Source organism: Falco naumanni, chromosome 9 (assembly GCF_017639655.2).
Source record: "Falco naumanni isolate bFalNau1 chromosome 9, bFalNau1.pat, whole genome shotgun sequence".
NCBI classification, from domain to species: Eukaryota; Metazoa; Chordata; class Aves; order Falconiformes; family Falconidae; genus Falco; species Falco naumanni.
In genome coordinates this window covers 11,313,944-11,336,838 of record NC_054062.1, presented here as the reverse complement: position 1 = coordinate 11,336,838, position 22,895 = coordinate 11,313,944, and positions in this window count along the sequence as shown.

The window sequence follows — 22,895 nt, the reverse complement described above, 5'->3', positions numbered from 1 at the left end:
AAAGTACATTGTCAGTGAAGCCAAAGTTGTTAGCATAAATATTGCAATGAAAAAAACTTTTTCTCAAATTGAGGAAGAATCACCTGATTAATCTGGACAATGGGCTGTGCCTCCTGTGGGTACAGGCATCAGCAGCAGGGTAAAACATTTTGTCCTGTTCCAAAAGGCTTGATGCCCTAAAAGCTCTAAACCCCCTAAAAACTCTCTGGTGACATGAATTCAACCATTTCCCAACAATCTTCTTTTCCAGAGCAACAGTGAGACACCCTCTTTCAAGGCAATGCAAAGCGTCACTGGCCCCATGCACACAGGAGGAGATCACTGCTTTCTCTCTCTGCACATTAGGTGACTTCACTCTGTTTGCTGTGAGCTTTTGCAAAAGGTTCCTTTCATCAGCTGGCTTTGAGGTTCTTTGAAAAATGGAAATAATTAGGCATGTGTATTTTCATTGGCACAGAGAGGCTGAAGCCTGATCTGAAAGGCTTTGCCTTTGCAAGAAAATAATAGGTCCAATTAAATGTACTTTATTCTCTGAAGTTCAAACACCATAGCTTTGGGGGCAAAAATTACGTGCAGAACAGGGATATAGGTATATATAGGACTGGGGTTAAAGATAATCTGGGTTTACAAAACAACAATGCTGATGATTAATAGAGAAGCAAAGGGTGAAAGTGTGACACTCCTGTCCAGAGGGACAACAAAAAAGCCCTGTGTCCACTGGCACTTAGTCCACTGAGAACTGAGTGACTCCATTTGCATGCGTAATCATACACCAGCCTGCTGAAATGATGGATGTAGCTGTGATAAAAACACACTGGCCCTGAAGGGAGCTGGCTCAGACCCCTAATTATCACTCATGATTCCTTGTTCAGTTAATACTTGCAAGAAGTTTCTAAACTTTCAAAGGAATATAAATCTTATCAAAGTATTTCTAATTGCACGTAAATGACAGGTACAGTGTCATTTAGCTTGGGCTGGAGGGAAGGGGCAGCAGAGTTCTCCAGAACCAGTGCAAAGGTCTAGTACTGCATTCAAAACTCAGAGAGAAATCAAACCCTCATATAAATTTTAACTGAAAGCAAAATTGCAGTTAAAAACCAGAGAGGATGCTCTAAAAATAATTAAAATCATGTGAGACAAATCAACATGCTCCTCTGCTTATGGGTCTTGGCTCTCTGGGGGCTAACGCCTGTCTTTGCTGCCTGCAATGGCTTTCTTTCTGTATGCTTGGACAAAAGACACTTTATTACAGTAATTTATCACCCCATAAAAGTGGCTTTCTTGTATTGCTGAATAATTCTGAAAGAAATATGTTTTAAAAATTAAAAATGCAGTCAGTGTATGCACACTCAGGTCTGCTGGGAGACATTTCTGCAACTACTGTAACTGCCTGGGTAGTTTTAATACCTCTACCTTCTATTATTTAAAGTATGATGATATTTTTTTTCCTTCTCTGAGCTTTGTCAGCTATAAATAAAAGATAAGGGTTGAATTGTACAGGGTATCTGTAAGCACTTCCATTATTGATACTTAATGCTACTTGGAGGGGGTGGTAAGACCATGGTGCTTCTCATTTGCACCTAAACCCTGAGGCCCAGCTGAGAAAAGCAGAAGGTGAATGTTTGAGAGGTCATTTTTTCTGTGCATGCTTCCATTTTTTGTCCTCCATGTGGCACCTTTCAGCATGAAAACGAGACCTATCCACAGATATTTAATGAAACATTAAACAAAGATGCTTGGTGTGGCTGTGAAAACTGTTTGATGGGACCCAGGATTAACAGGAAAGGATTCCTAGGATAGTCTTGGGACTCAGAAGATTCTCAGACAAGGTGTAGAACTGTGTCCGTGATTGTGAAACAACAAAAACTTGTTTTGCACTTTATTATCCCAGAGGGTCCTTTGTCTGCTGAACTGGAGCTGCTTTCTCCCCAGCTCTGGAACAAAAGGAGCTCCTTTTCTTGGCACTCTTGACTTTTAAAGTGTTGCCCTTGTTTTTAGCACCACATCAGTCAGTTGTTCCTCAAAAGCAGTAAATTGCAGAATAAGGAAAAAAAAACCATGCTAAGATGGGATCAGTAAGAAATATACTTATCAGACTTGTCCCAAAGCAGAAGGGTTGTTTGACCTGGGATCAGTCTGAAGGAAAAGGAATGTGTTAGTAAGGCTACTGTTAAGGCAGACCTGTAATATGGTTTTACAGGTTCCAGGGTCCTTGTTCCTCACTCTGCTGTCTCCACCAGCTCAGCATCCTTAGGCACTGGACTGAAGCAGGACATTTGCCCCAGGGTGAGTGTCCCTACAAATCTTTTATTTATAGCTCACTCATGTCCTTGTTCCTCAGGAAAGTGGCACCAAAGCAAACCACATGTACATCTTTTTGTCTGCTGCTGTAGCTATATCAAGAAATTTTTTGCTGTTAAAACAGATAGGCTTTTCAAAAGGGTGAGGACTACCTACTCTATAGGAAGTCTCATCCCTACAATCTCTTGGATTTGCAAAGTAGCAGGAATTGGGTTGGAACAAACACATGAAAGTAATCCTAAGGCATGAATCCTGCCCTCTGTGTCATTTCTCCAATGCTTTTAAAGATCATGTGGCAAATTCTAGCCCATGGAGCCAGGCGAGTGAGTGCAGTGCCAAAGTTGGAGAATAAATGGGTAAGTGGAGTCACTGTCAGACTCAGCCATCCGTGTGTCCACAGGCTCATACAGGGAGACAGGAACCATTCAAAGCGATGCTTCCCTGGGAATTTTCATAAGAGCTAATGACCGCCTTCGGTTTTATTGTGGCCCAGTGAGATCACAGAGTAACCGGATTGCTAATCAGCCCCGATAACACACCAGCATTTGCCTGATGAGTCAATAAGTACATTGAGCTGAGTTTCCCCTTCATATTCTCTGTCTTCCATATTGCCTCAGAACTGGTAATGACTGTGTCAGATATCCTTTACCAGCCGTACACTAATTACAGATCTGCAACCAGTCCTGATGGTTCTTCAAACCACAAGATGATAAAATTAGATCATTACGCATATCACCCTCTTTGCAGACAATTATCAGAGGGATGCAACAGTATCTCTCCCCATTTCATTTTCTAAGAAGTGACTTCAAGACCCAGAGAGTGAGATAGTGAGTCATGCTCAGAGGTTTCTTCACCAGCTTTTATTTAATCAAAGTTAACAATGAGAAAAGCTGCTCTCTGTGCATAGATACCTAAAAACTGTACTCACATGGTAGCACTGCAAGAACAGCCACACAAACCTCAGGCTCTGCGTAAATTCAAATCACTGGTCTACATTTTAAAAGCAAAGGGGTTGCCAGGCAAATCATAGGCACCACTGAAAGCAGAAGGGTGGGAGCCTGCATCCAACCATGAGCATAAGGGAGAGTCCCTAAGTTATCTCACTGACAGATGGACTCCTTCTGTATCACACATCCTTGAACTGCCATTTCAGTTGGAAATACGCAGCAAGCAGTCACACAGACACTGGGCAGGGCGCTTAGAGGATTGGTGCTGTAGAAATGCCTAGACAGACACTCACTTGTTGAGCTAGCAAGTTTTGGTACAGGTACAGAGCTACACTGAATCAGACCAGAGGCTCATCTAGCCAGTGTCCTGTCTCCATTAGTGCCCAAGGCAGATGCCTAGGGCACAGTTTAAAGTTAGGCCACTGTTCAGGCTGACCCAGTTTAGCTTTTCATTTATGAAGTCATCTGGGGAAAGACACACCAGGCTGAGCTGGGCATTTCCCACATAAGCGTGGCAGCATTCCAGATTTCCTAAAATCCACAAAACCCACAGCCCCACTGCTTACACTGCCCTTGCAGTCAGCTGTGTGAGCTCCTGCTAAGCACAGTTATCTTTCTGGGCACTCCCAGCCAGACTTGCAATACCACAGATACTTTGCAGAGCTGCCCTGATTATGCTTCATGTTATGGTACCAGTTCTACGCAGCTTAAAAGGCATTAATAAATAATTAATTGAAGTTGTTGGCTTGCTATATATATATAAGCAGCATGTGTCCAAAATGGTTACCAGTACATCAGTGGAAGTTACCATAGATAATGATAAGCTACAATTAAAAACAATCTATTGCTCTGCTGGACTGTGTAACAGTATGTAATAAAAGACTAATCACTTATTAAAACAGCTACAAATATTTCATTAACCTTTATGCATTATTTCTAATGGGGCTTGTCTACTCTGCAGTCACTGCAGCGACTAAGTGACAGAAGTACTGGGCAGGATTTAAGCAGCCCTGTTCTGGCACTGCGGGCAGTGCAGCTGCTGTGACTAACAGTATTGTTAGTGCTTAGCCCCGAGTATTTACCCAGCCTTTTGGGCTGGGTTTCTGGCCCATGCTGAGTTCTGCGCTGTTGCAGCACTACAGTTAGCAGCACACAAAGAACAGGTTTAAAGCTGAAACTGGAGCTGCAGCTCCTGTGAGAGCACATTGAGAGATGACTCCTCACCATGGAGCCCTGCATGACACATCTCTGGCAGAGTCAGGCCGCTCCCTGTGAAGTGGCGATTCCCAGCACTGGCATCCCAAACTGAACCCCCTGGCTGACTTCCTGCATGTTGCAAAGACATTTTGCCTACACATAGTGGACATTCCCCATAATTCTCTAGTGACCAGTTGAACTCTTGCCACCTGGTTTCCTTCCCATAATAGAAATCAGGTGGGTCTGTTTTCTGGAAAGAAGCTCTCCAGAGAGCTCTGGATGTCTCTGCTTACCTTCATTTTGTGTGAGCATCACCTGTGCTGGGAACACCCATGTTGTATTGTGCCATTTGCACCTGGGGAGCTCATTCCATTTAGTGTGTTCATGTTGCGTTATCAGTTGGATCTGGATTTACACAGACATATGGAAACTCAGGCAAAATCTTTCCTCTGAGCACACACTATTAGCTCTGCTGATTACTCCCAGCAGTACTTACCACTGGATAAGAGAGGCTTTCAGAACTGAAGTACTTCAAGGACTGTGTTTCCTTCACAGAAGCTTGTCTGCTTCTTCAACACCCTGCTATTTGAAGCTCTCTCTGCCCATGGCAGCCTATCACAAGCCTGCAGAAATTAAATCAACTCAAAAATGGTGTGTGCAACTGAAAAATGGTTTTCAGGAATGCTTTTTAAGTGTGTAAAATAACTCTATGGCTTGTTGAAAGCCATCAAGGAGCATGCTTGAGGAACAGTGTTTGGAGACAGCAGAAAATAGCTCTTCATTCCAAAGGACAGCAAAGTATCTCTAGTTCTCTTTCACTCCTATGCAAGTGTTGTCCTTTAATGTGGCTGGTCTTCGAGTGATAAAGGGCGTACCTTCTCCATCAGATGAAACTATGGTCTCTTTTCTGTGTTCCTTATCATGCTTTCTCTATGCAGGAGAGAGTCTAAATTCTTCCTTAACCTCTCAGACTCTGCTGTGTTGAAGCCCCAGTATTACATCCTATTTGGCTTCCCAGCCCTACCAGCTCTCAGACAGAATCATCTGAGACATTGCCTGGGCTGCAGCCCTCCTTTATTCTCATGTTTGTGGGACCTATTCACACATAAGGGACCTCCGTTTTGCTTGATCTGAAAGATATGTGACATGTGGAAACAACATACTTTGAAACATTCATGCAGCAGTTCCATAACCTCTGCCAGAGTTCACAAGTTGCACGTAGACAGATTCCCTAAATCACTACACTGAAATACACTGTTCTCCAGCAAAGCCACTTCTGTGCCTAGATGTAGTTTCTGCCTGTTGGTATCTTTTGCTTTTGAAGGTTGGAATTTGTCTGATATATCAAGGCTAGGGGAGGAAGCAGTATTTTGCTGACAAAGGTTTGAAACTCCCGTCAGTTTTCACCTGTGACTTTCAAACCAAACAAAGCTCTAGTATTGCTAGATGTCACAACAACAATGTAAAGTGTCGCTTAAGTGCATGTTTCCCCACTGTTTCCCCAAAGCACCAAACAGCCAGGTCTAAGCAGAGGGTTTGGGAACCTCTCAGTGAACCTGGGATAAGTTTTCAGCTTGTAAAGTAAGTCGATAACTTTCTTTTTACACAAATCTACCTTAGGTGATATGTAATTTATTAAGAACAATGTGCACCTTGTTTCCACTGGGGTATGAGTGTGCTGGAGCTTGTATGGCAGAGGAATCCTTCCCTGATCCTCTAGTACTAGGGGCATATTCAAAAGCACCAATCACAGAAGCACAAAGTTTGAGCAGCAGCATGACTCACCACAAAAGATAAAATATCAGCCTCCCAGGAACGGGTCCAGGAGCACAGGGACTGCTGTTAACTGATGAGCTGAGTGGTCTGTCTGCCCCAGGGTCCTGCCTCCCACACTTGCCAGCAGCAGCTGTTAGAGAGAAAAGTGCAAAATGCACTGCCCGCAGTGCAAGTTCCTCTCTACTCCCCACCCCCACCCCCGCCCCCCGCAGCAGGACAGCAATTTGTGCTCTGAAGCAGCAAGGTTTAGCTATCCAGCCCAGAATGATGTGATGTGGTGTTTATAAACTCATTATTACATGTGAGTAATGAGACAATCCAGAGATCCCAAATATGTTTTTTGCCCTGTTAAGTTTTTGGCCCAGACAATAATTTTGCTGAATTGAAAGCACAATTTGTATGAAAGACTCTCTTTTTTTGTTAATCTTCGGATTCCTGCTTTGCCGTACACGGTCTCTCTGCAAGACTTGTCACAGTAGTGGAGATTGCCCTAGTGCATTACAAATGGTGAAAGGTTAAGAACGATGTGGCAGGTTCTGAAAAATTCTAAAGAATCTCAGGCAACGATTCTTTAAAGTTTTTCTTTCGCATATGTCTCCTTTAGCATTGAAAAAGGGCTTATCTACTGTGGACATTATATACAGGGTGGGGAGCACAAGGAAATTTATGAACTGTTTTCTGGAGAGCAAGCGCCTTTCAGTTAGGGTATGTACAAACTTAACATCTTATGCTCAATTTGACAAGAAAGAAGAGTTTCACTAAATTGTCCTTGCATTTGCTCCATCCCCCTTGCTGCTTTCAAATGCAGAAAGCATTCATCTCCTTTTCAAAGATCCAAAGAAGACAAGTCTCAGAAGAGAGCATTCCTGCCCAGGGTTGGATCCAGAGTTTCTGCACTTGACTCTGTTAATAATGGGTGTCCCTGAACTCACTGTTTACAGGATGAATGAAACATTTTTCACCTTTTGTTTGCCTCTGTTCTTGGCACCTCTGCAAACTATGAAAAGCTGAAAAATCTGGAGCTTGCCAAGAACTGTTAATATGAAAACTTAATCTTTCCTCTCTGGTCAGGCAGTCACAGGTGTCAAACAAAATCTAATATCTGATCTTGGGCAACACCTGAGCTTCTTCATACAAAATGGCGCAGAGCTGGGGCTCTACATACATGTCATACAGGTCCATTTCTTCTTGTGTTATGTTAGGAGCAGTCAGGCACTGCAGCACAGCTTGGTCTACTGCCTGTTCCCTCTTCCAGAAGCACCATTTTTTAAAAACAAAATCCTTGGCTGTCTTAATCCTTCCAGTCCATTTTCCAGTTCATTTCACCCACTGAAGTAATCATGGTTACTTCTAATGTGTCTCAAAGTATCTGAAATAGCTTTTGTGATTTCCTACTGCTGGCTTTGGAAGCAAGCGAGCAGGGAAGTTGCCCAGGGCTCAAGGTCTTAGGCAGGGCCTGTTAAGCTAATACAGGTAGTAGCTGAAGCCTCACTGATACAAGTATAAAGGAGTCTTCCATCCCTTGGCCTCTGCTTGAGTCTAACAGCCATTCTACATGCTGCTTTCACTCCTACATAGTTTTTCCTGTGTGCAAAGTGGTCTCTCTTGGCAATGCAATTTTCTTCCTAATGTTAAATCTTTTGGGTCTCTTCAGCCAAAGCTGAGTGCAGTTTCCCACAGAGCAGGACACCGTACTGTGTATGTTAAGCCTGATAGCAGGCCCAGTTTTCAGAAGTGCTGAGCACTCACAACTCCTATTGCGGTCAGGAGGTGCTTCATGTTCCCTGAAACCACAAGCTCTGCAAGTCCAGCTCTCCATGTCCCCATTCCTCAGTACTGAAGTCAAACCCACTGTCTTCCCAAGTACTCCAATACTCTCAGCTGATGTAAATTAGCTATATTCCACGGAAGGCAGCTGGACCACACAGACTTGCATTGGCACTCTGATCCCACCTTTGCCAAGGACACTGCGGGTTTGTTTACACGGGTAGCCACTGCCTGGCCCATATTAGTGCTTCAAATATATAAAATATTGCATGCAAGTTGAGACGGGATTGCTTGAATGGGATAGGGAGTATCAGGAAGCCAGGCTGGGCAAGCAACTGCGTGATGTGCACGCCTTGTCCCATACCCTGCAACACACCACCAGTCAGTTCACTTCATATTCCTGTTCAACCACCCGAACGGTCTGTCAGTGGTAACGAGCAGAGTGGGGCCAAACAGACCAGCCTTGACAGACTGTAACAGGAGCTGTGGACCCAGCTGCATGTGCTGTAACACTCTCCTTGACACCACCACAGTCTGCTCTCTTGGAGCCCTGGAATGGTTTCAGCATTTCTCAGACAGTATCATATCAAATTACTGAAAGTATTTTCAAAGGGGTATTTGCTTCCCTAAATTTTGTTTGCGTGAATAAAAACTGACAGAGTTGGAGAGAAAGCAAAGCACATGTGTTCCTGGAAAGAAAAAAAAAAAAGCCAGTCAACAAAAATGTGACCAACTGGAGAACAGTGCAATCAGGATGGCTTTGAAACATCTGCAGCCAGAGAGCGAGGGAAGAGCACAGGGAAAGAAGGAGCAAGAAGGGGAGAAGACAGCTCTCCGCAAACCTCAGGCTACCTTCGATGTCCTCCACTCACTGCTTTCTCTTACAGATGCTTATTTACATGTGGTTCAGCCAGGTAAGGCCAGAGCTGAATAGACACCTGGTGCGCTTCCAGCAGCAGCATTCTCTTCCTTATGAACAGATATGGTCTCCTGTCTAGGAGGAAGAATAAGTCTCCAAGGCTGACATTCTAATAACTTTTAGCAGTGCTAAATAAAAGTTGGTGGCAAGAGGAGGACTATTTTATTTACTTCTAAGTGCCAGAAAACAATTTTTCGTTTCTTTCTCAGGTCAGTCATGTGTTTGTAGCTTAGAGCTAATTAAAATGCTAAATTACCTCCAGCAACTGCAGAAAAAAATCATAAGTTAATTACCTGTGAGAAAAACTTTTAAGTTTCTTAGTTCATTTTGAGATAAACAAATGAAACCCCCAAGATTTGTTGCTTTGGTGGGTTTTCATAACAGGAAAAGGTACTACCACATTTCTGTCTGTAGGAACTTCCTCTGGTTCCCCTCTTGGCACTAAGGGAACTTTAGGAAGCTGCCTGAAACAGGCAAAAAACCTTTGCCGTGGCAGGAAGCCAGTTCCCTTCACTTTCTGTCTCCTGCTGAAGTTATTGGGAACCACTGAAAGGCTGCCTGGCACTTGGCTGAAACAGGAAAGTAAAGGTCTGTGTCCTGCAGTTCTGTGCTCTTAACTTAGACACACAAGGGAATTAAAAGAGGAAAAGTAATGTCCTGATTTCCTATGCTAAGCCCTGTTTCACACAAGGCAAGCAGACAATCTTACTCCAGGACAGTCTGATCCTAGACTGAACCCATCCACACACAGAACAGGTACTGCTCTTTGCATTCATGGGCAGCCTTTTTGCAAACTAAAAGGCAGACAACACCTGTAGCAACAAAATGAAAGCTGCACTCATCGGAAAACTTGGCCTTTGGCAGCACACATAAGGTCACATTAAAGTGTCCACATCCCAGCCCTGAACACCCCTGCCTGAAGTTCCAGGCACTCCTGTTACCATCCTGCCAATGGTCTGCAAACGTGGCTCAGCTGCAGGCGTGGAGCAGGGGCTGCTGCATACTGTTTCCCCCATCTTTTAAGCAGCCCATTGCTTAATGCTGCTGAAATGCTGCCTCCAAGTCATCGTACTGCCTCTTATATAGAGAGTTTATAATGCACTATAACTACACTGTACAGGGTCAGAGCTGCTTAAGCACCTGTAATGGGACCTACAAGCAAAGAGTAGGCAAGGATAACACTCTAGATCCCGTGCTCATTGTGCCTGGAGGGGCAGGACCTGGACAACCCCCTGCTGAGACTGTGCCACTCCAAGGAGCTTGCTGTGTGGCAGAGCAATAGAGAGGTCCCTGAATGGTCACTATTAGCAACTGTGAAATACGTATCTCACCCAGACACACCGTTAAAATACATCTTTCTAATTTGGAAAAGCAGATTTTGCCATCCTCCCCCACCCTTTCAAGCTCAGAAATGTTAACAAATGCTACAGTTCAGAGGTATGAACAAGCCTGTCCTAATAATGTGTCTCTCTAGATTCTTGTCATGCTGCCCTGGTGATATTCAGCGTGATAATGAAGGCAGCAGGGAAGGAAGAACAGAGAAAATAGCAAACAACCTGGGAATAATGTGGAGTTGCCATGAAGAGTCACAGATTTGCTTACTGGAATTTAGAGCAGTTTGATTTTTTCACTGAAGTCCTGCTTGTTGTAGCAGAAACCAGTACGTAGCAGCAGAACCACTCAATGGGGCTCAACACTGCATGGGCAGCTCAGGTACAAATGAGAAGATTTGTCCTGGGCACTTTGTCAGCTCAAAGATGCTCTTAGCCTACAAGAATGAGAGGGTACAAACAGCACCAGGGCTGACATCACCTCACAGCCTCGAGAAGTTCTTACTTGGGCTTATCTTAGCACTGAAAATGCAAGAATGACCTCTCCTTTCCAACCATCCCTGGCCAGCACCTGGGCTGCCAGTCACAGAAGAGAGCAAGGGTCAAGAGAGCAGGGTGACAAAATAGCTCCCCAGTTTGCTGCAGGACCTCAGGAGGTTACTGCAGTCGGGAGTGAAAGGTGGGAAAGTGAGAGGGGATGGAGCAAAAGAGAGAGGGAGGATCTGCTTGTAGTGGAAGGTGCAGAGATAAAGGAAAAGCCAGGAACTTTCCATCCATCCATATTGGCCTTGCCCTTCATTCTCTCACACCTGCTGCCACATGTGCTCATTCAGCACCCCCAGCACCCGCAGCAGGCTCCCGGCATGACCCCCTGAAAACCCAGCCCTATGATCTTTCCTTTGCTCTTCAGCAAACATACTGTGTGGATTTGTACTGAACAATTCATAGCTGCCATAAAACACATGTGCATGTCATATAACAAGCTATGAAGTGAGGCACATGGAAAAGGCATGTGGTTCCAAACCTGCAGCCAGGGGTACAGGATCCCTAGATATCAGGTGCCCCAGGACAAAGTCGAACTTCAGGAAAGAATCTGGAGGAAAGACCTGAGAAAGGAAGACTGAGTGCTGCCCATTTTGGAAGCAAGTAAAAGATTATTTGCCAGGATAATTAAGAGGGAGTGTAAGATTCAGGAGAGCTGCCTGAGCTGCGCTTTTTTGTGTCCTGTCATAAAACAAAGTGATGGGGTAGGTCAGAGTCTGGTACTGTGGTTTGCACCTGAGAAGTTCTGAGTAGATTCCTTTTACACCCAGACTGCAGGGAGTAGGGAATATGAGGAGCAGAACAGCAGATACTGCTGCTATTAAACCTACTGGGTTTAATACCCTCTTCAACCTTAGGATGCTGTGACACAAACAGAAGTGGGACGAGCAAGAGATTCAGACTTCTCTGTTCCTCCAAAACTTCAATGCACTGGAATGAAGTTAGCTTTTTATTTTCTGCTGATTTAGCTGATAAACTTGCATGATATGCTCCATCAGGTCAAGGTGGCAAAACTTTATTTTTTAACTGGGCTCAAAGAAGTAAGGTCCTTTTGCTAGTTTCTGTAGAACTCTAGATATAAATTTATTGATTTGTGAGATGATTTTTTTCATCTTGGCATTTGTTTTTAATCTTTCTTAATAGACACAAGGTTTAATTCACTGTAACTAAAGGTACTGGGATTTTAGTGAGTTTTCTGTCAGTTCCCATAACTCATTTTGATGGGAACCCATTGGATTTTAATGGAAACCTATTAGGTGAACATATTGTGATCATTAATGAACTTGATGTGCAATTATACGGGGAACCACCTAAAGGTAATTAAAACCTATCAAGACCACTAGGGAATAAAGAGAAAGGAAGTTAGTCTTGTTTAAGACAATTAGTGTAGACAATGATCTGAGAACAAAATAAATGATCCCTGATGGAGAAAAGCTGTGTAGGTGGCTACCCTGGAAGATATAGGCCATGCAAACAAGGGCTTCTTTAGAAAATCAACAATTATGGTAGTCTTGTTTTTTTCTATTTTAAGTGGTGCTTTGACAGGGAAGTTCAGCCTTTTCCTTCCTATCACCTAATTCTTCGACATTTTGCTAATCCTCTGGTTTTCTGGGTCTGGGACAGAAGAGCACAGAATGTCCTTCTGACACCTCTGTGCTTGTAGATCCAGGCAGAGGGAAGCAAAGGAGTGTTAATCCCTGTTGTTTTGAAAGGATCTGCTGGATGACATTATGCCTGGATTATGCACACAGACAATTTTCACTCTGTGTTCAGGGTAGCTGGAGAGGTTGCATATGGCTAAACAGCACAGAAATGGCAATACCCCAAAGGATGAAGTCTAGGCGTGGCAGAGAGCAGAGCTGTGTTCCACCCTTAGCCAGGGACTCAAATGATATGTAAATTTTCCTTTAGTCTAGTACTGTTCTGCCCTACTGAAATGTTGCTTGGTGCCAGGGGCTTATCCTCCTAACCATGAAAGGCCAGCATCTCAAAAAGCAAGCAAGCTGCAGTCTCAGAGTGCCCCCAAATCACCAATATATTCCTCAAAATCTCAAGAAATCCTATTGCTTGTTGACCACTAGACAATTAAAAGGTCCCGCACTCCACTGTTGTTGATCTGCTCACGCCTTTGGTGCAGAAAGGGAATGTAGCATAGTTAGCTGGCGGGTGATGTCCACCAAATGTCATTCCTGAACACATTTGCCTTAGTCCCTATTCACCAGCGTCAACAGCAAGGCTTCTTCCCCATCCACTGGCAAAGGCTTTCGCCAAGATTTTAGAATTCAACAATGAAACAGGCCTGCAACTAAAACATTTATCTGGCAGTTTTCCCTCTTTAAGTCAAAGTGTTATGTTGGCACACTGCACTGTGGGTGGCGATTTGCCAGAGAAAAGCATGTGTTGGAAAACCTTGCTCAATATTATAGCAATCTCGTGCTCGCAAGCCTCGTACAACTCAAGGAGGAGACTGCCAGCAGGGCTCACAGCCGTCCTCCCCTCTTCCCAGGGCAGGCATGGAGCAAAGCTCGACAGTTGCCCAGAGCAATCGAAAAATGAGGTGTTGCTGGACACAGCCTAGCATGTTACATGTTGGGTTGGGGAGGAATCGGAAAGGTGGGGGGGTTGTACAATGACTGCCATTAATATGTGTCAGCTGGTCAGCAGAAGAAAGGTTTGGGGAGGGTAGCATAGAAAGACATTGTTTTATATTTTTGAAACAGTTCCCTGCAGGTCCTTAAGTTTCTTTGGGACCAGCCCAAATGTTGGACAGCTCTGGTGGGCTTTTTATATGGGGCAGATAATCCTCCCTGAAGCAGAAGGAAAGACTACAGGGACTTGCCTGTAGTACAGAAAAACATATTGAGGAGGCAGCGGTAACTTAATATGCAAGAGAGGCCTGGATTCAGAAGTCAGTTGCATCATTCATTTAGCAACACTCAAGCCGTGCAGCAAGAGCTGGGCCGCCAAGTGTGTGCACTGGGCATTGTGCTCCTGCCAAGTTACGTCTTAGGGGAGCCAAGGAATGAGCCAAGATGAAAACAAGAGGATGAAATGGAGTACTACAGAGCCAAATGAAATCAGGACTCTCTTTCCCCTGTGCTCAGCTGACCAGGTACCTGCCCAGTGAATGGGACTGGGAGAACACAGACTGTGGACAGCTCTGACCACCCTTCTTTCCCTGTGCCGTGTGCTGATACGGCTGAGGTGCAGTTGGCAGGGCAGAGCCTGTTGCCCCAGCTGAGCTCAGTGCCGGTGGAGCGGTTCCTCCTGCATACACAGCCAAGGACTTCAACTAAAATGTCCCTCGGACCATCCAGTTGAAGTTCAGCCTTTTGGGGCACTTCTAAGCAAGAGGTCTTTGAGACGCACAAGTCTGCTGCTGAAAGAAGGGCTCTAACTCAGCTGTAACTTCTGAGGCTGGTGCTGGGGGTCACTGGGTGAGGCGAGGGCCCCTGCTTTTTTGGACAGGATAGTCCAAGCAAGCCCTCTTGCTATTGAGCTGGAGGTGTCTCCAGAAACCTTCCAGTCAGAGCACAAGCAGGACAGTACAAAAAACATACCTTCTGTTCTAAAATAGCTATCTACAAAATTGTTATCAGAAATGATAGCTAAGTTAGACATCAAAAAAGCCATGAAACAGGTTAGCATTCCGTCTGCTTTTTCACCATTACGAACACCAAGAGCTCAAGGTCTTCAGACATATCCTTATCCTGCTGTCCCATTTCACTTCCCTCCTGCTCCCTACCCCATTCCTGCAACAGCCCCCAGGCCAGATGTTCAGCAAGTCAGTGGCAGAGTGGCTCTGTGAATCCTACCAGACAATGGTAAACTGCACCTCCTCTGTGTAATCCTATTTTTCTCCCTCAACTGTAGTGAGGGATAAAGAATCTTTTTCACATCAATCTTTTTAATATAAAGTTCTGCAATATCTTCAGGGTTTGTTTGAGACCCTGGTTGTTGTTGAGCTGGGGAAAGAGTTACTGCTGTAATCACTAGAAGTCACAGCCCTGCTTGAAAAGTGCAGCTTCATCTTTTAATTCCTTAGTTTGGATTGTGATTTCTCATTAGACTTCAAAAATTAAAGCAACATGCATTCACCCCTCTCCTACGTTCATGTAGCTGCAACCCTAGAAGTTGCTTTGAATCACCTGGATACAGAAGATATGGGACAAATGTGAATGGTTCTTGGTGCAGTCTCACAAATAGAGATGCAGCATCACAAATGTTTTAGCTAAGCCAAGCTCCTGGTAGTGGTATAGCTACAGGAAGCGAACAGTCCAACCCGCTACAGCTATCACAAAGTGTGGTTAGAGCAAAAGCAATTTCATTTCTATTTAATGAGGTTTCCAAGTAAAGACATTCTGGGTTTTCTAGGATCTTCATCTTGCTCTATTTAAAACTACCAGCAGGGCAGATGTCACACAGGAAATAACACCGCTGGGCAGCTAACGATCCTGCAACAGCAGAGCTATTGCTCTCCTGAGTTGCACAGAGCAAATACTGGAATCTAGCACACCTCAGTGGAAGTCAGTAGAAGAGCCCCCTTGTCAGGGCTCCCATGCCTGGTGCACTTACTCCTCCAGCTAGCAGGCAGAGCATGAACCTTTCAGATTGAGAGATATTAGAAGGGAACCACCCTGGAAGAAAGGGTCAGAAATAAAACGGCAGTGCAGCAGGTACTCAAAATGTCTGTGTAACCAGAGGTACACCTCACTTCCTCTGGTAAAACAAAAAAGAAAAAGAAAAAAAAAAAGGAGTGTAGAGCAGGAGGGGAAAAACATGTGGCTGTGATTAATACCTCAACCTTTTATTAATATGCCTTTATAATTCTATCTGCTCCACTTCACTGATGTCAGGAGCTGCTGTGCTTTCATATGTCTCCCAATGCATAATTTGTTTTTGAAAAAAAATATGAAGATAATACATTAACATTATGCACGTGCCAGTAATGCAAGCCATCCTTCAAAATGCTCCCCTCCTGACAACTGCATGCAACGTACATGCCTGAAAACCTCCTTAGGATTCCTAGCCTGCTTCCTATTTACCCTCCATTTGAACTGAAGCAGGAGACGGGAAAAAATTCCTTTTCTTTTCTGAAGTTTCTTGCCTTTTGTCTCTGTGGTGTGGCTGGCCTTGCCCCTGTTGCAGCTGAGATTCTTTTGCTGCATGTTCCAGTTGGGATCCTTGGCCTTTGGAAGAAAATAGCAGCTCCACCAGCAGCAGGTTCTCAGTTCACAAATACTTCCATGGGGGACACTACTCCATTCTCCTTTCCTCTTTCCCCATACTACCAGCAAAAGCTTCAATTACCTTTTCTTATCACTCTTGCAAGCCATTTAACCCTCTTCTTACTCCTGGGCAAGCTCAGTAACTAATTTACATTGCTTTGTGCCTGTAGTCTCTTCAGATACCTGAAGTACCACAGATCAGAAGGGCAGACACAGAGCAATATATTTGAGGTAGGAGATGGGATCTGGAGTGTTTTTACCTTTTTGCTTTTGTTTCATATGTCTCCCTCCAGCCCAGCTGCTACTGATGGAGGCCATGAGAAGGACTTGAAAATGCCCGCAGAAGTGAGTGGATATTATGGGATCTGGGCTGTAATTTTGTATTAATTGTTCCAGTCTAACATATCTGAACATTAGTATTGTCCTTGGATAGATTTCTGTGATATTTGGTCTTTGCATTCACTAAATTAATAGACCATTTCGAATCTGTCACAGTGACCCTAGGCTGTCACAGACTCTTCCCTCACAGTGGGTATCAAACCCACTATTTCTGCCTGTCTACAGTCACCTAGACTAGTCCCACACCGAGTCCCTGCTTTCCCAAGACACACAACTTTCCTGCACCAATATAATACACGAATCGTACCTGTATATCACATTAGCACTGTGATAGCCTATTTTCATCCCAATCCTTACGCTTACTCCTGGCTCTAAATTGTTCTTTATAAAGAGGTCTGCAGGGACCTTGTTATTTTTATTGCTGTAATAAGGCAGCTCTACAGGAGAGAAGGAAAGTGTTTAGAAAGATAGTAAAGGCCCAGAGGCTGTCTGAATGTCAGGGAAGGCCTGTTGCAGAGGCCAGGCAACTTGGACTCTTGCCTTGGCAAGCACTAATTGCAAAATGTATACCAGGCAATAAAATACAAAGGGTGAAGCTACCCAGCTCAAGAATGAACCTGCACCAGGATCCCTGGCCAAGAAAGGAGGTAGAGCAGAGGTATTACACCTCCTCAGAGGGTGCTTTGGGGTGCTGCTCCTCATTTTGTGCTCAGGGAACCGGCACCTTCAGCAGCAATGACCTGAACCCTAGGGAGATGCTCAGTAAGGGCAAATTACTAACAGCACATTTATGTATTTCAAGTAATTCAAAGCACAGGCTCATCAGGCAGGTAACAGGTGATGAATGGTGCTACCCAAGTCGTGTGCTCAACATGCCCGAGTGCTCTGCGGTCCTGTGAGAGGATGTGTGGAGCCAGCGCTGGCAGCTGCCTGGAGCACCTCCCCTCCCTGTGCCAGGGGCCCTCCCAGGGACCTTTTGGGGCATTTCTAAGAGTTTGCACATCTGTCAGGATGATTCCCCTGCCGCTTGTATGTGACAGATTCATTGTAGCTTTTCCCATGCAAATCCTATCAGAACTGTGCTGTCATGCTTCTTTGTGAGTGAAATAGTTTGATAGAAAGATTCTGAAAAGAACACAACACACAGGCCTTGCTCTGCACCTGCCGCTTTGGGTGATATGAAATCTCTATCACCATTACCTGCAGGTTGAGGAGTTTGTTGTGGCAGATATGTTCCCAGGATGAGGATTGACTGGCTAAATCTGTTGATGGTCAAGCAAACAATGATGCATCATCAGATTTCTCTCTCAGGACTTCAACAGAACAGGTTTTCAAAAAAGATAGATAGATCGATAGACAGATAAGTGTCCTGGTGGACCTAGAGGAGATGAAGTAGCACACTGACAGGTGAGAAGTGCCTGCCAGTAAAAGGAATCAGTGCACTGGCTGAAATAGCTATCGATCCCGTGAGTGCTATTGTCTAATCTGAAAGCAAGTCCTCCAACACGCATGACAGAAGATCACAGCCTGGATTTAATTTCCAAATCATGCAGTAATAATACAGAGAGAGATAATGTTAAAGGTAGAGCAAGTGTAAGAGACTTCCAGGGTTACAGTTGAAGCAAAAACAAACATTAAATAAATTGGGTGACAAGAGCTGTGCCCATCCTCACTGCAGCCACTCTCGCTGAGCAGAGATGCTCAGAATGCTTTTGACCGAATGTCAAAAATCAGAAAATGCTGTTTCATCAAGAACAGAAGTGCTCCCTGGGAACATGGGCAGTTCAACAAAGCTTGAAATAGGAATATTTCTGAACAATTTGTTCCTACATTCTGAAGTCTATATCGCTATATACTTTATTGTTATATATCATCTCTGACACTTCAAAATTATTGCACAGAAATGCCTCAGTATTAGAGAAAGGTAATGTTTTGATAATGCTGTTTTGCAGGTTTTTTCCCAACTGAAATAATTCAGATGTTTTGTCCAATGTAGCGTTTCAACATTTTGGTTTTTATCATAATTTAGGACAAAAATACTCCAAATTCTGAAATATCAGAATTTCTTGGGGGAACAATATTTTGTTTTCCAAAAAGCCTTATTGCTGAGAAACTAAAAAGTTAGTGTCTTGGGAGGTGATTCACTGCTGCAGCAGCATCTCAGATGTGAGAGTACACTATACTAATAGATGAGGCTGTTGTATGATGCTAATATGGAAACTAGAGCTCCAGCAAGCCGTTCATCTCCCTGGTGAACAACTGAGCTCAGTAGCTCACAACTGTTTGCTTTATATGCTCCCTTCTTGTTGCCATGAGTCCAGGCACACATATTCAGTTCCCTCAGCATTCTTGCAAGACTTAATACTCATTCCAGGTTCCCTCTTGGCACAGAAAATTTGCTGGCTTGATCCAAAAGTGAAAGCAGCTTTTCTTGTCTCAATCCCATTGCTTTCAGCACAGTGGCAACTCATTTTTCTGAGTGTGCTGGGATTGAAAGAATGAGCTCTCCACTACATACCTGTGCAAACCACAAAGGCTTGGCCTGGAAGATTTGCTGTGAGAGCCATTCTGCCACCATTATCTCAGAGTTCCTTTAAAGATCTTACAAGGCAGTGATTGATCTGCCCATTGCAGTGGGTTTGACTAACATTTCATTACCTATCCCCACTGAAAATGTTGTTTGATTTAGGTTCAAAGAGCTCATTATGTAGGGCTTTTTTTTTTTTTTCCTCAGGAAAAAAAAATGGAATGCAGAATAAGAAAATATCAAATACTGAACTAATTACAATTTGCCAGGTTTGGTTGGTGTATGAGTGTATCTGAGATTTTGCTCATTACCAGTTGTATAATATAATTTCTACTGCACAGTAATTAGTCCCCAAAAAATAACCTAAGGAATTTACACAAGCCTAGTTGGAGGACAAGAAATAAATCACTGAGGAGTAGGTCTAGGGAAAATCCCCAGTGAGGACATTTCACTATTGATGTAAAACACTCAGAGGATTAACTTTCAAAACAGACATTTTGGGAGAAGCTCAGAAGCATCTCAAGGAGAGCCTCTGTGCCATATTCAGACAGTTAAACTCCATCTCATTGCACAAGCTAAGTGCTTTTATCTAGTTGATGTCAGCAGATCTCCAAACAGGACCCAGCTCAGGCTTGGGAATCATGCTTTCTGTTGACTTGGCAGAAGCACTGAAGTGATACTCAGCCCATCTGAACACAGCTGCCTTTCATCGCACTACTTTGTTTCCAAGACTCCCCTTCTTTTGACAATTCATTCCAAACACCTGAAGCTGACCTGAAAAGAAATTTTACTTAAGCACTAGCAGATATCTCTTCCTTCTACCACCATGGTATTCATCCTGAGACAATGGAAAATGTCATCAATCCTTTGAAGTCAAGAGAGCTATGATAGACCAGATGACAGATCGGCTCCCTCACAGTCAACCAGGCTCCCTTAGGTTATGTATAGCCATGTGAATTACCTTCCCAGCTGTGCAGTGTGACTGAGAAACAATCATCTGACTCTTAAAAGGCTTCATCTTGGCCAGTGGTGTTCACCACTGCCAGGACAGGACACACTGAAAAGCTGCTGCTTCAATTTTGAGGCAGATGGGTTTTACTACATATGTGGGTTTGGTGAATGTGGTTTGCTCTCCAAGTCAGTTGAGCTATTCTGAACTTTGGCCTGGATCTGAAAGGAACAGCTCTCTGCATATCCCTTCTAAACCAGTTCATTCATTCCTACTTTCTGCCCTTTTTCATTCAGATACTTTTTCCCTTTGAAACATGTCCAGTTGTTCTACCCCCAACCAAAAGAGAAAATAAAATTTACGATGTACATAAGCGTACTCTCTGTGAGGCTCTTCCAGCAGCTCAGCAAGAAATAGAGCCTACTGGGATGTATTAAAACCAATGACCATCCCAGACTGTTTAAAAAGAAGTTAAGATACCAGTAACCAAATACGTTGCCGTAAAATGTATTGCTCTGTCTGTCTGGGTCTGTGTTTGCCATCATATCAAAGCCTAGCAGTGATCCCCAATTTGCCTGTATTGGAATTCTTCATTATTCACCACTCCTCCCGAATCTGATGTGATCTGCAAACTAGGAAATCTTGCTTTCTATGTCCTCAGCCAAGTCTTTCATACACTGTAACTATCAGAAAGACCAGGATCTGCCAGTGCAGTCTCCTACAGTACACGCTCCTTTATTAACTTGTCTTTCATCTTGAAAGGCTTCTATTTATGCCTCCTTTCCCCACTCTGCTCCTGTCCTCTGGCCAATTTTCAATCAGTGAGCCAATTCTTCCCCTTTCCAACTCCCCACCTTTAGACATTAACCTCCGACGTGGGACCCTGTCAAACACTGTCTGAAGATCCAAGCCTCTCCTGACTGCTGCTTAGCCTCTTGTCTATGCCGACAGGAGTGTATGTTCTAAAAAAAGAAATTTCCAAAAGTTAGCGAGGCAGAAAAGGTCCTTTCCGGAAACCATACTGGCTATCTTTGGTCAAGCTGTGCGTTTCTCAACAGGCCACCTTTCATCTATTAAAACATTTTCTAAGACTTGTCTTCACCTGAAGAGAAACGAACTTCCCTGCAAGACCCTGGTGCACATCTAGGTCGTTCCTTAAATAATGGTGGGAGGCTGTCCGCCTTCCACCTTTGAGGAATCTCCTGCAAAACACTTCAGCTCTGTGAAGTGCCTGTGAAAACCTTTCCAATTTAGACCCACAGTTCCTTTAACCTCTTTAATAAGAGAGCCATAGAGTAGGGGTTTTGGTACCAACCATCCACTTCACACCCTCCAGCTCCCTGAAAGCTTCGTTTCCTGTGCTCTCTTTTCCTTTGAGGAATAAAGTCTGGTTTCCACCTTTCTACTTACAACTTTGGTCCAGACAGCTCCTCTCTGACTCAGGTGTATTCTCTCTGCCAGTAGCCAAGCCTGGTGTTTCTACTTGCCTCATCTCTACTCCACAACAAATAGGTTAAAACAAAATTAGCTTCCGTCTTTCCAGCCGGTCCTTTTCTTCCTGCTGACACGCAGGCTCTGCCAGCTTGTTCTCACCCTGCTCAGTTCCAATGCCAAAATGTCCCCAATTACCAAGGAATCCCATATATCCTGCTCTGTGTGTGATCACTCCTACACCATTATCTTGCCGCTCAATTCATAGCCTCTGCCTAGAAGCAGCAGTAAACCTGTCTCAATGTGCCACTTTACATCCACATTGAGTCTCCTTGGTCTCCAGAGGAGTGTCTCGGTTCACAATCACCTTTCTGCTATGCCATTTATAGAGATATGTGTGTGCACAAGCAGCTTTCTTCCTTGCATGCCAGATGAGGAGATGAATATCCTATGTTGCTTACATAGCCACAGAAACAGGCATTTTCCCAGGCCACTATGTTTTGCATGATTAGAAAGAGCTGACTTAAACATATTCAAGTGATTGCATGGGCTAGTTACAGTACATTGTGTGGAGTGGCTGCAATTTTTATCCTCTGTATATTCACATTGCCCTGGACAAAGGTGTTATGTGAAATGGAAAGGAGCAAGATCAAAACTTGTTTGGGGCAGAAGTAGTTCTTGAGTTTGAGTAATTGTTGGGGCTTAGTGGGGTGGGAGGAAAAGATCAGCCCTAAATAATTTGTGTCCAGTTCAAAGACTGAATTTCTCACAGGCTTCCCAGTTCATCCAAAATGTACTGATGTACAGGGAGAAGTAAAAATTATTCTGCTCTGTCTGCCCTACTTCAATGTCCTTCACACTAGGCAAGGCAAGCCAGCTCTTTGCTTCAGCTTGAGCTGTTTCATTGTCCAGGTTTTAGGTCATCCAAGGCAGTGACAGTCCCTCACCAGAAACCCTTCCAATCTCCTGAATAAATACTGGAAACACAGCAATTCTTCTGGCAGCTGGTGGAGCAGAGGACTGAGAACTAAGCTGATAGCTCTTCATGGCATTGTCTCAGACAGACATACCGGCTGACAAAGCTCTACGCTGCAGACTACTGCAAGCAGTACCGATGTCAAGAGGAAACAGCTGCTCCTTTGGGTTTTCCTGAATTTCTCTGAGCCCAAAGGCTCCCCAGCCCCAGCCGCAGCCACCTGGCCAGGCATGGCCTATGGGAAGGTTCATTCTGTATGCGAAGAAAGTAGGTGAGGCCTCTCACAGGTGCTTGCGTGGCTGCCTCTTACGGCCTTGCTGAGATCTTAACACAGCAGTACAGCAAAAGTGGCAGGTAACACCAGAAAGGCACCTGGCATGGCCCAGCACTGCGCTGGTGCTGCAGCCAGTGGTGCAGCCAGTGGCGCAGCCAGGGACAGGACAACACACCTCGCCTGGTCAGCTGTCCTGGCTGTAAGGTCATTGCCACTTCCAGCTCCAAGCCCTTACTGCAGCAAACTCTCTGCTTGTCCTCTGGACTACGCTTCGCTCCCCCTCCACCCCAAAGATAGCCAAGGTCACATTTGCTGAGTTACAGGCTCCAAAGAAGCTTTGTTTGTTTCAGACAAGCCAGGGGGAGCAGACAAGAGAAAGTCAGTCAGTGT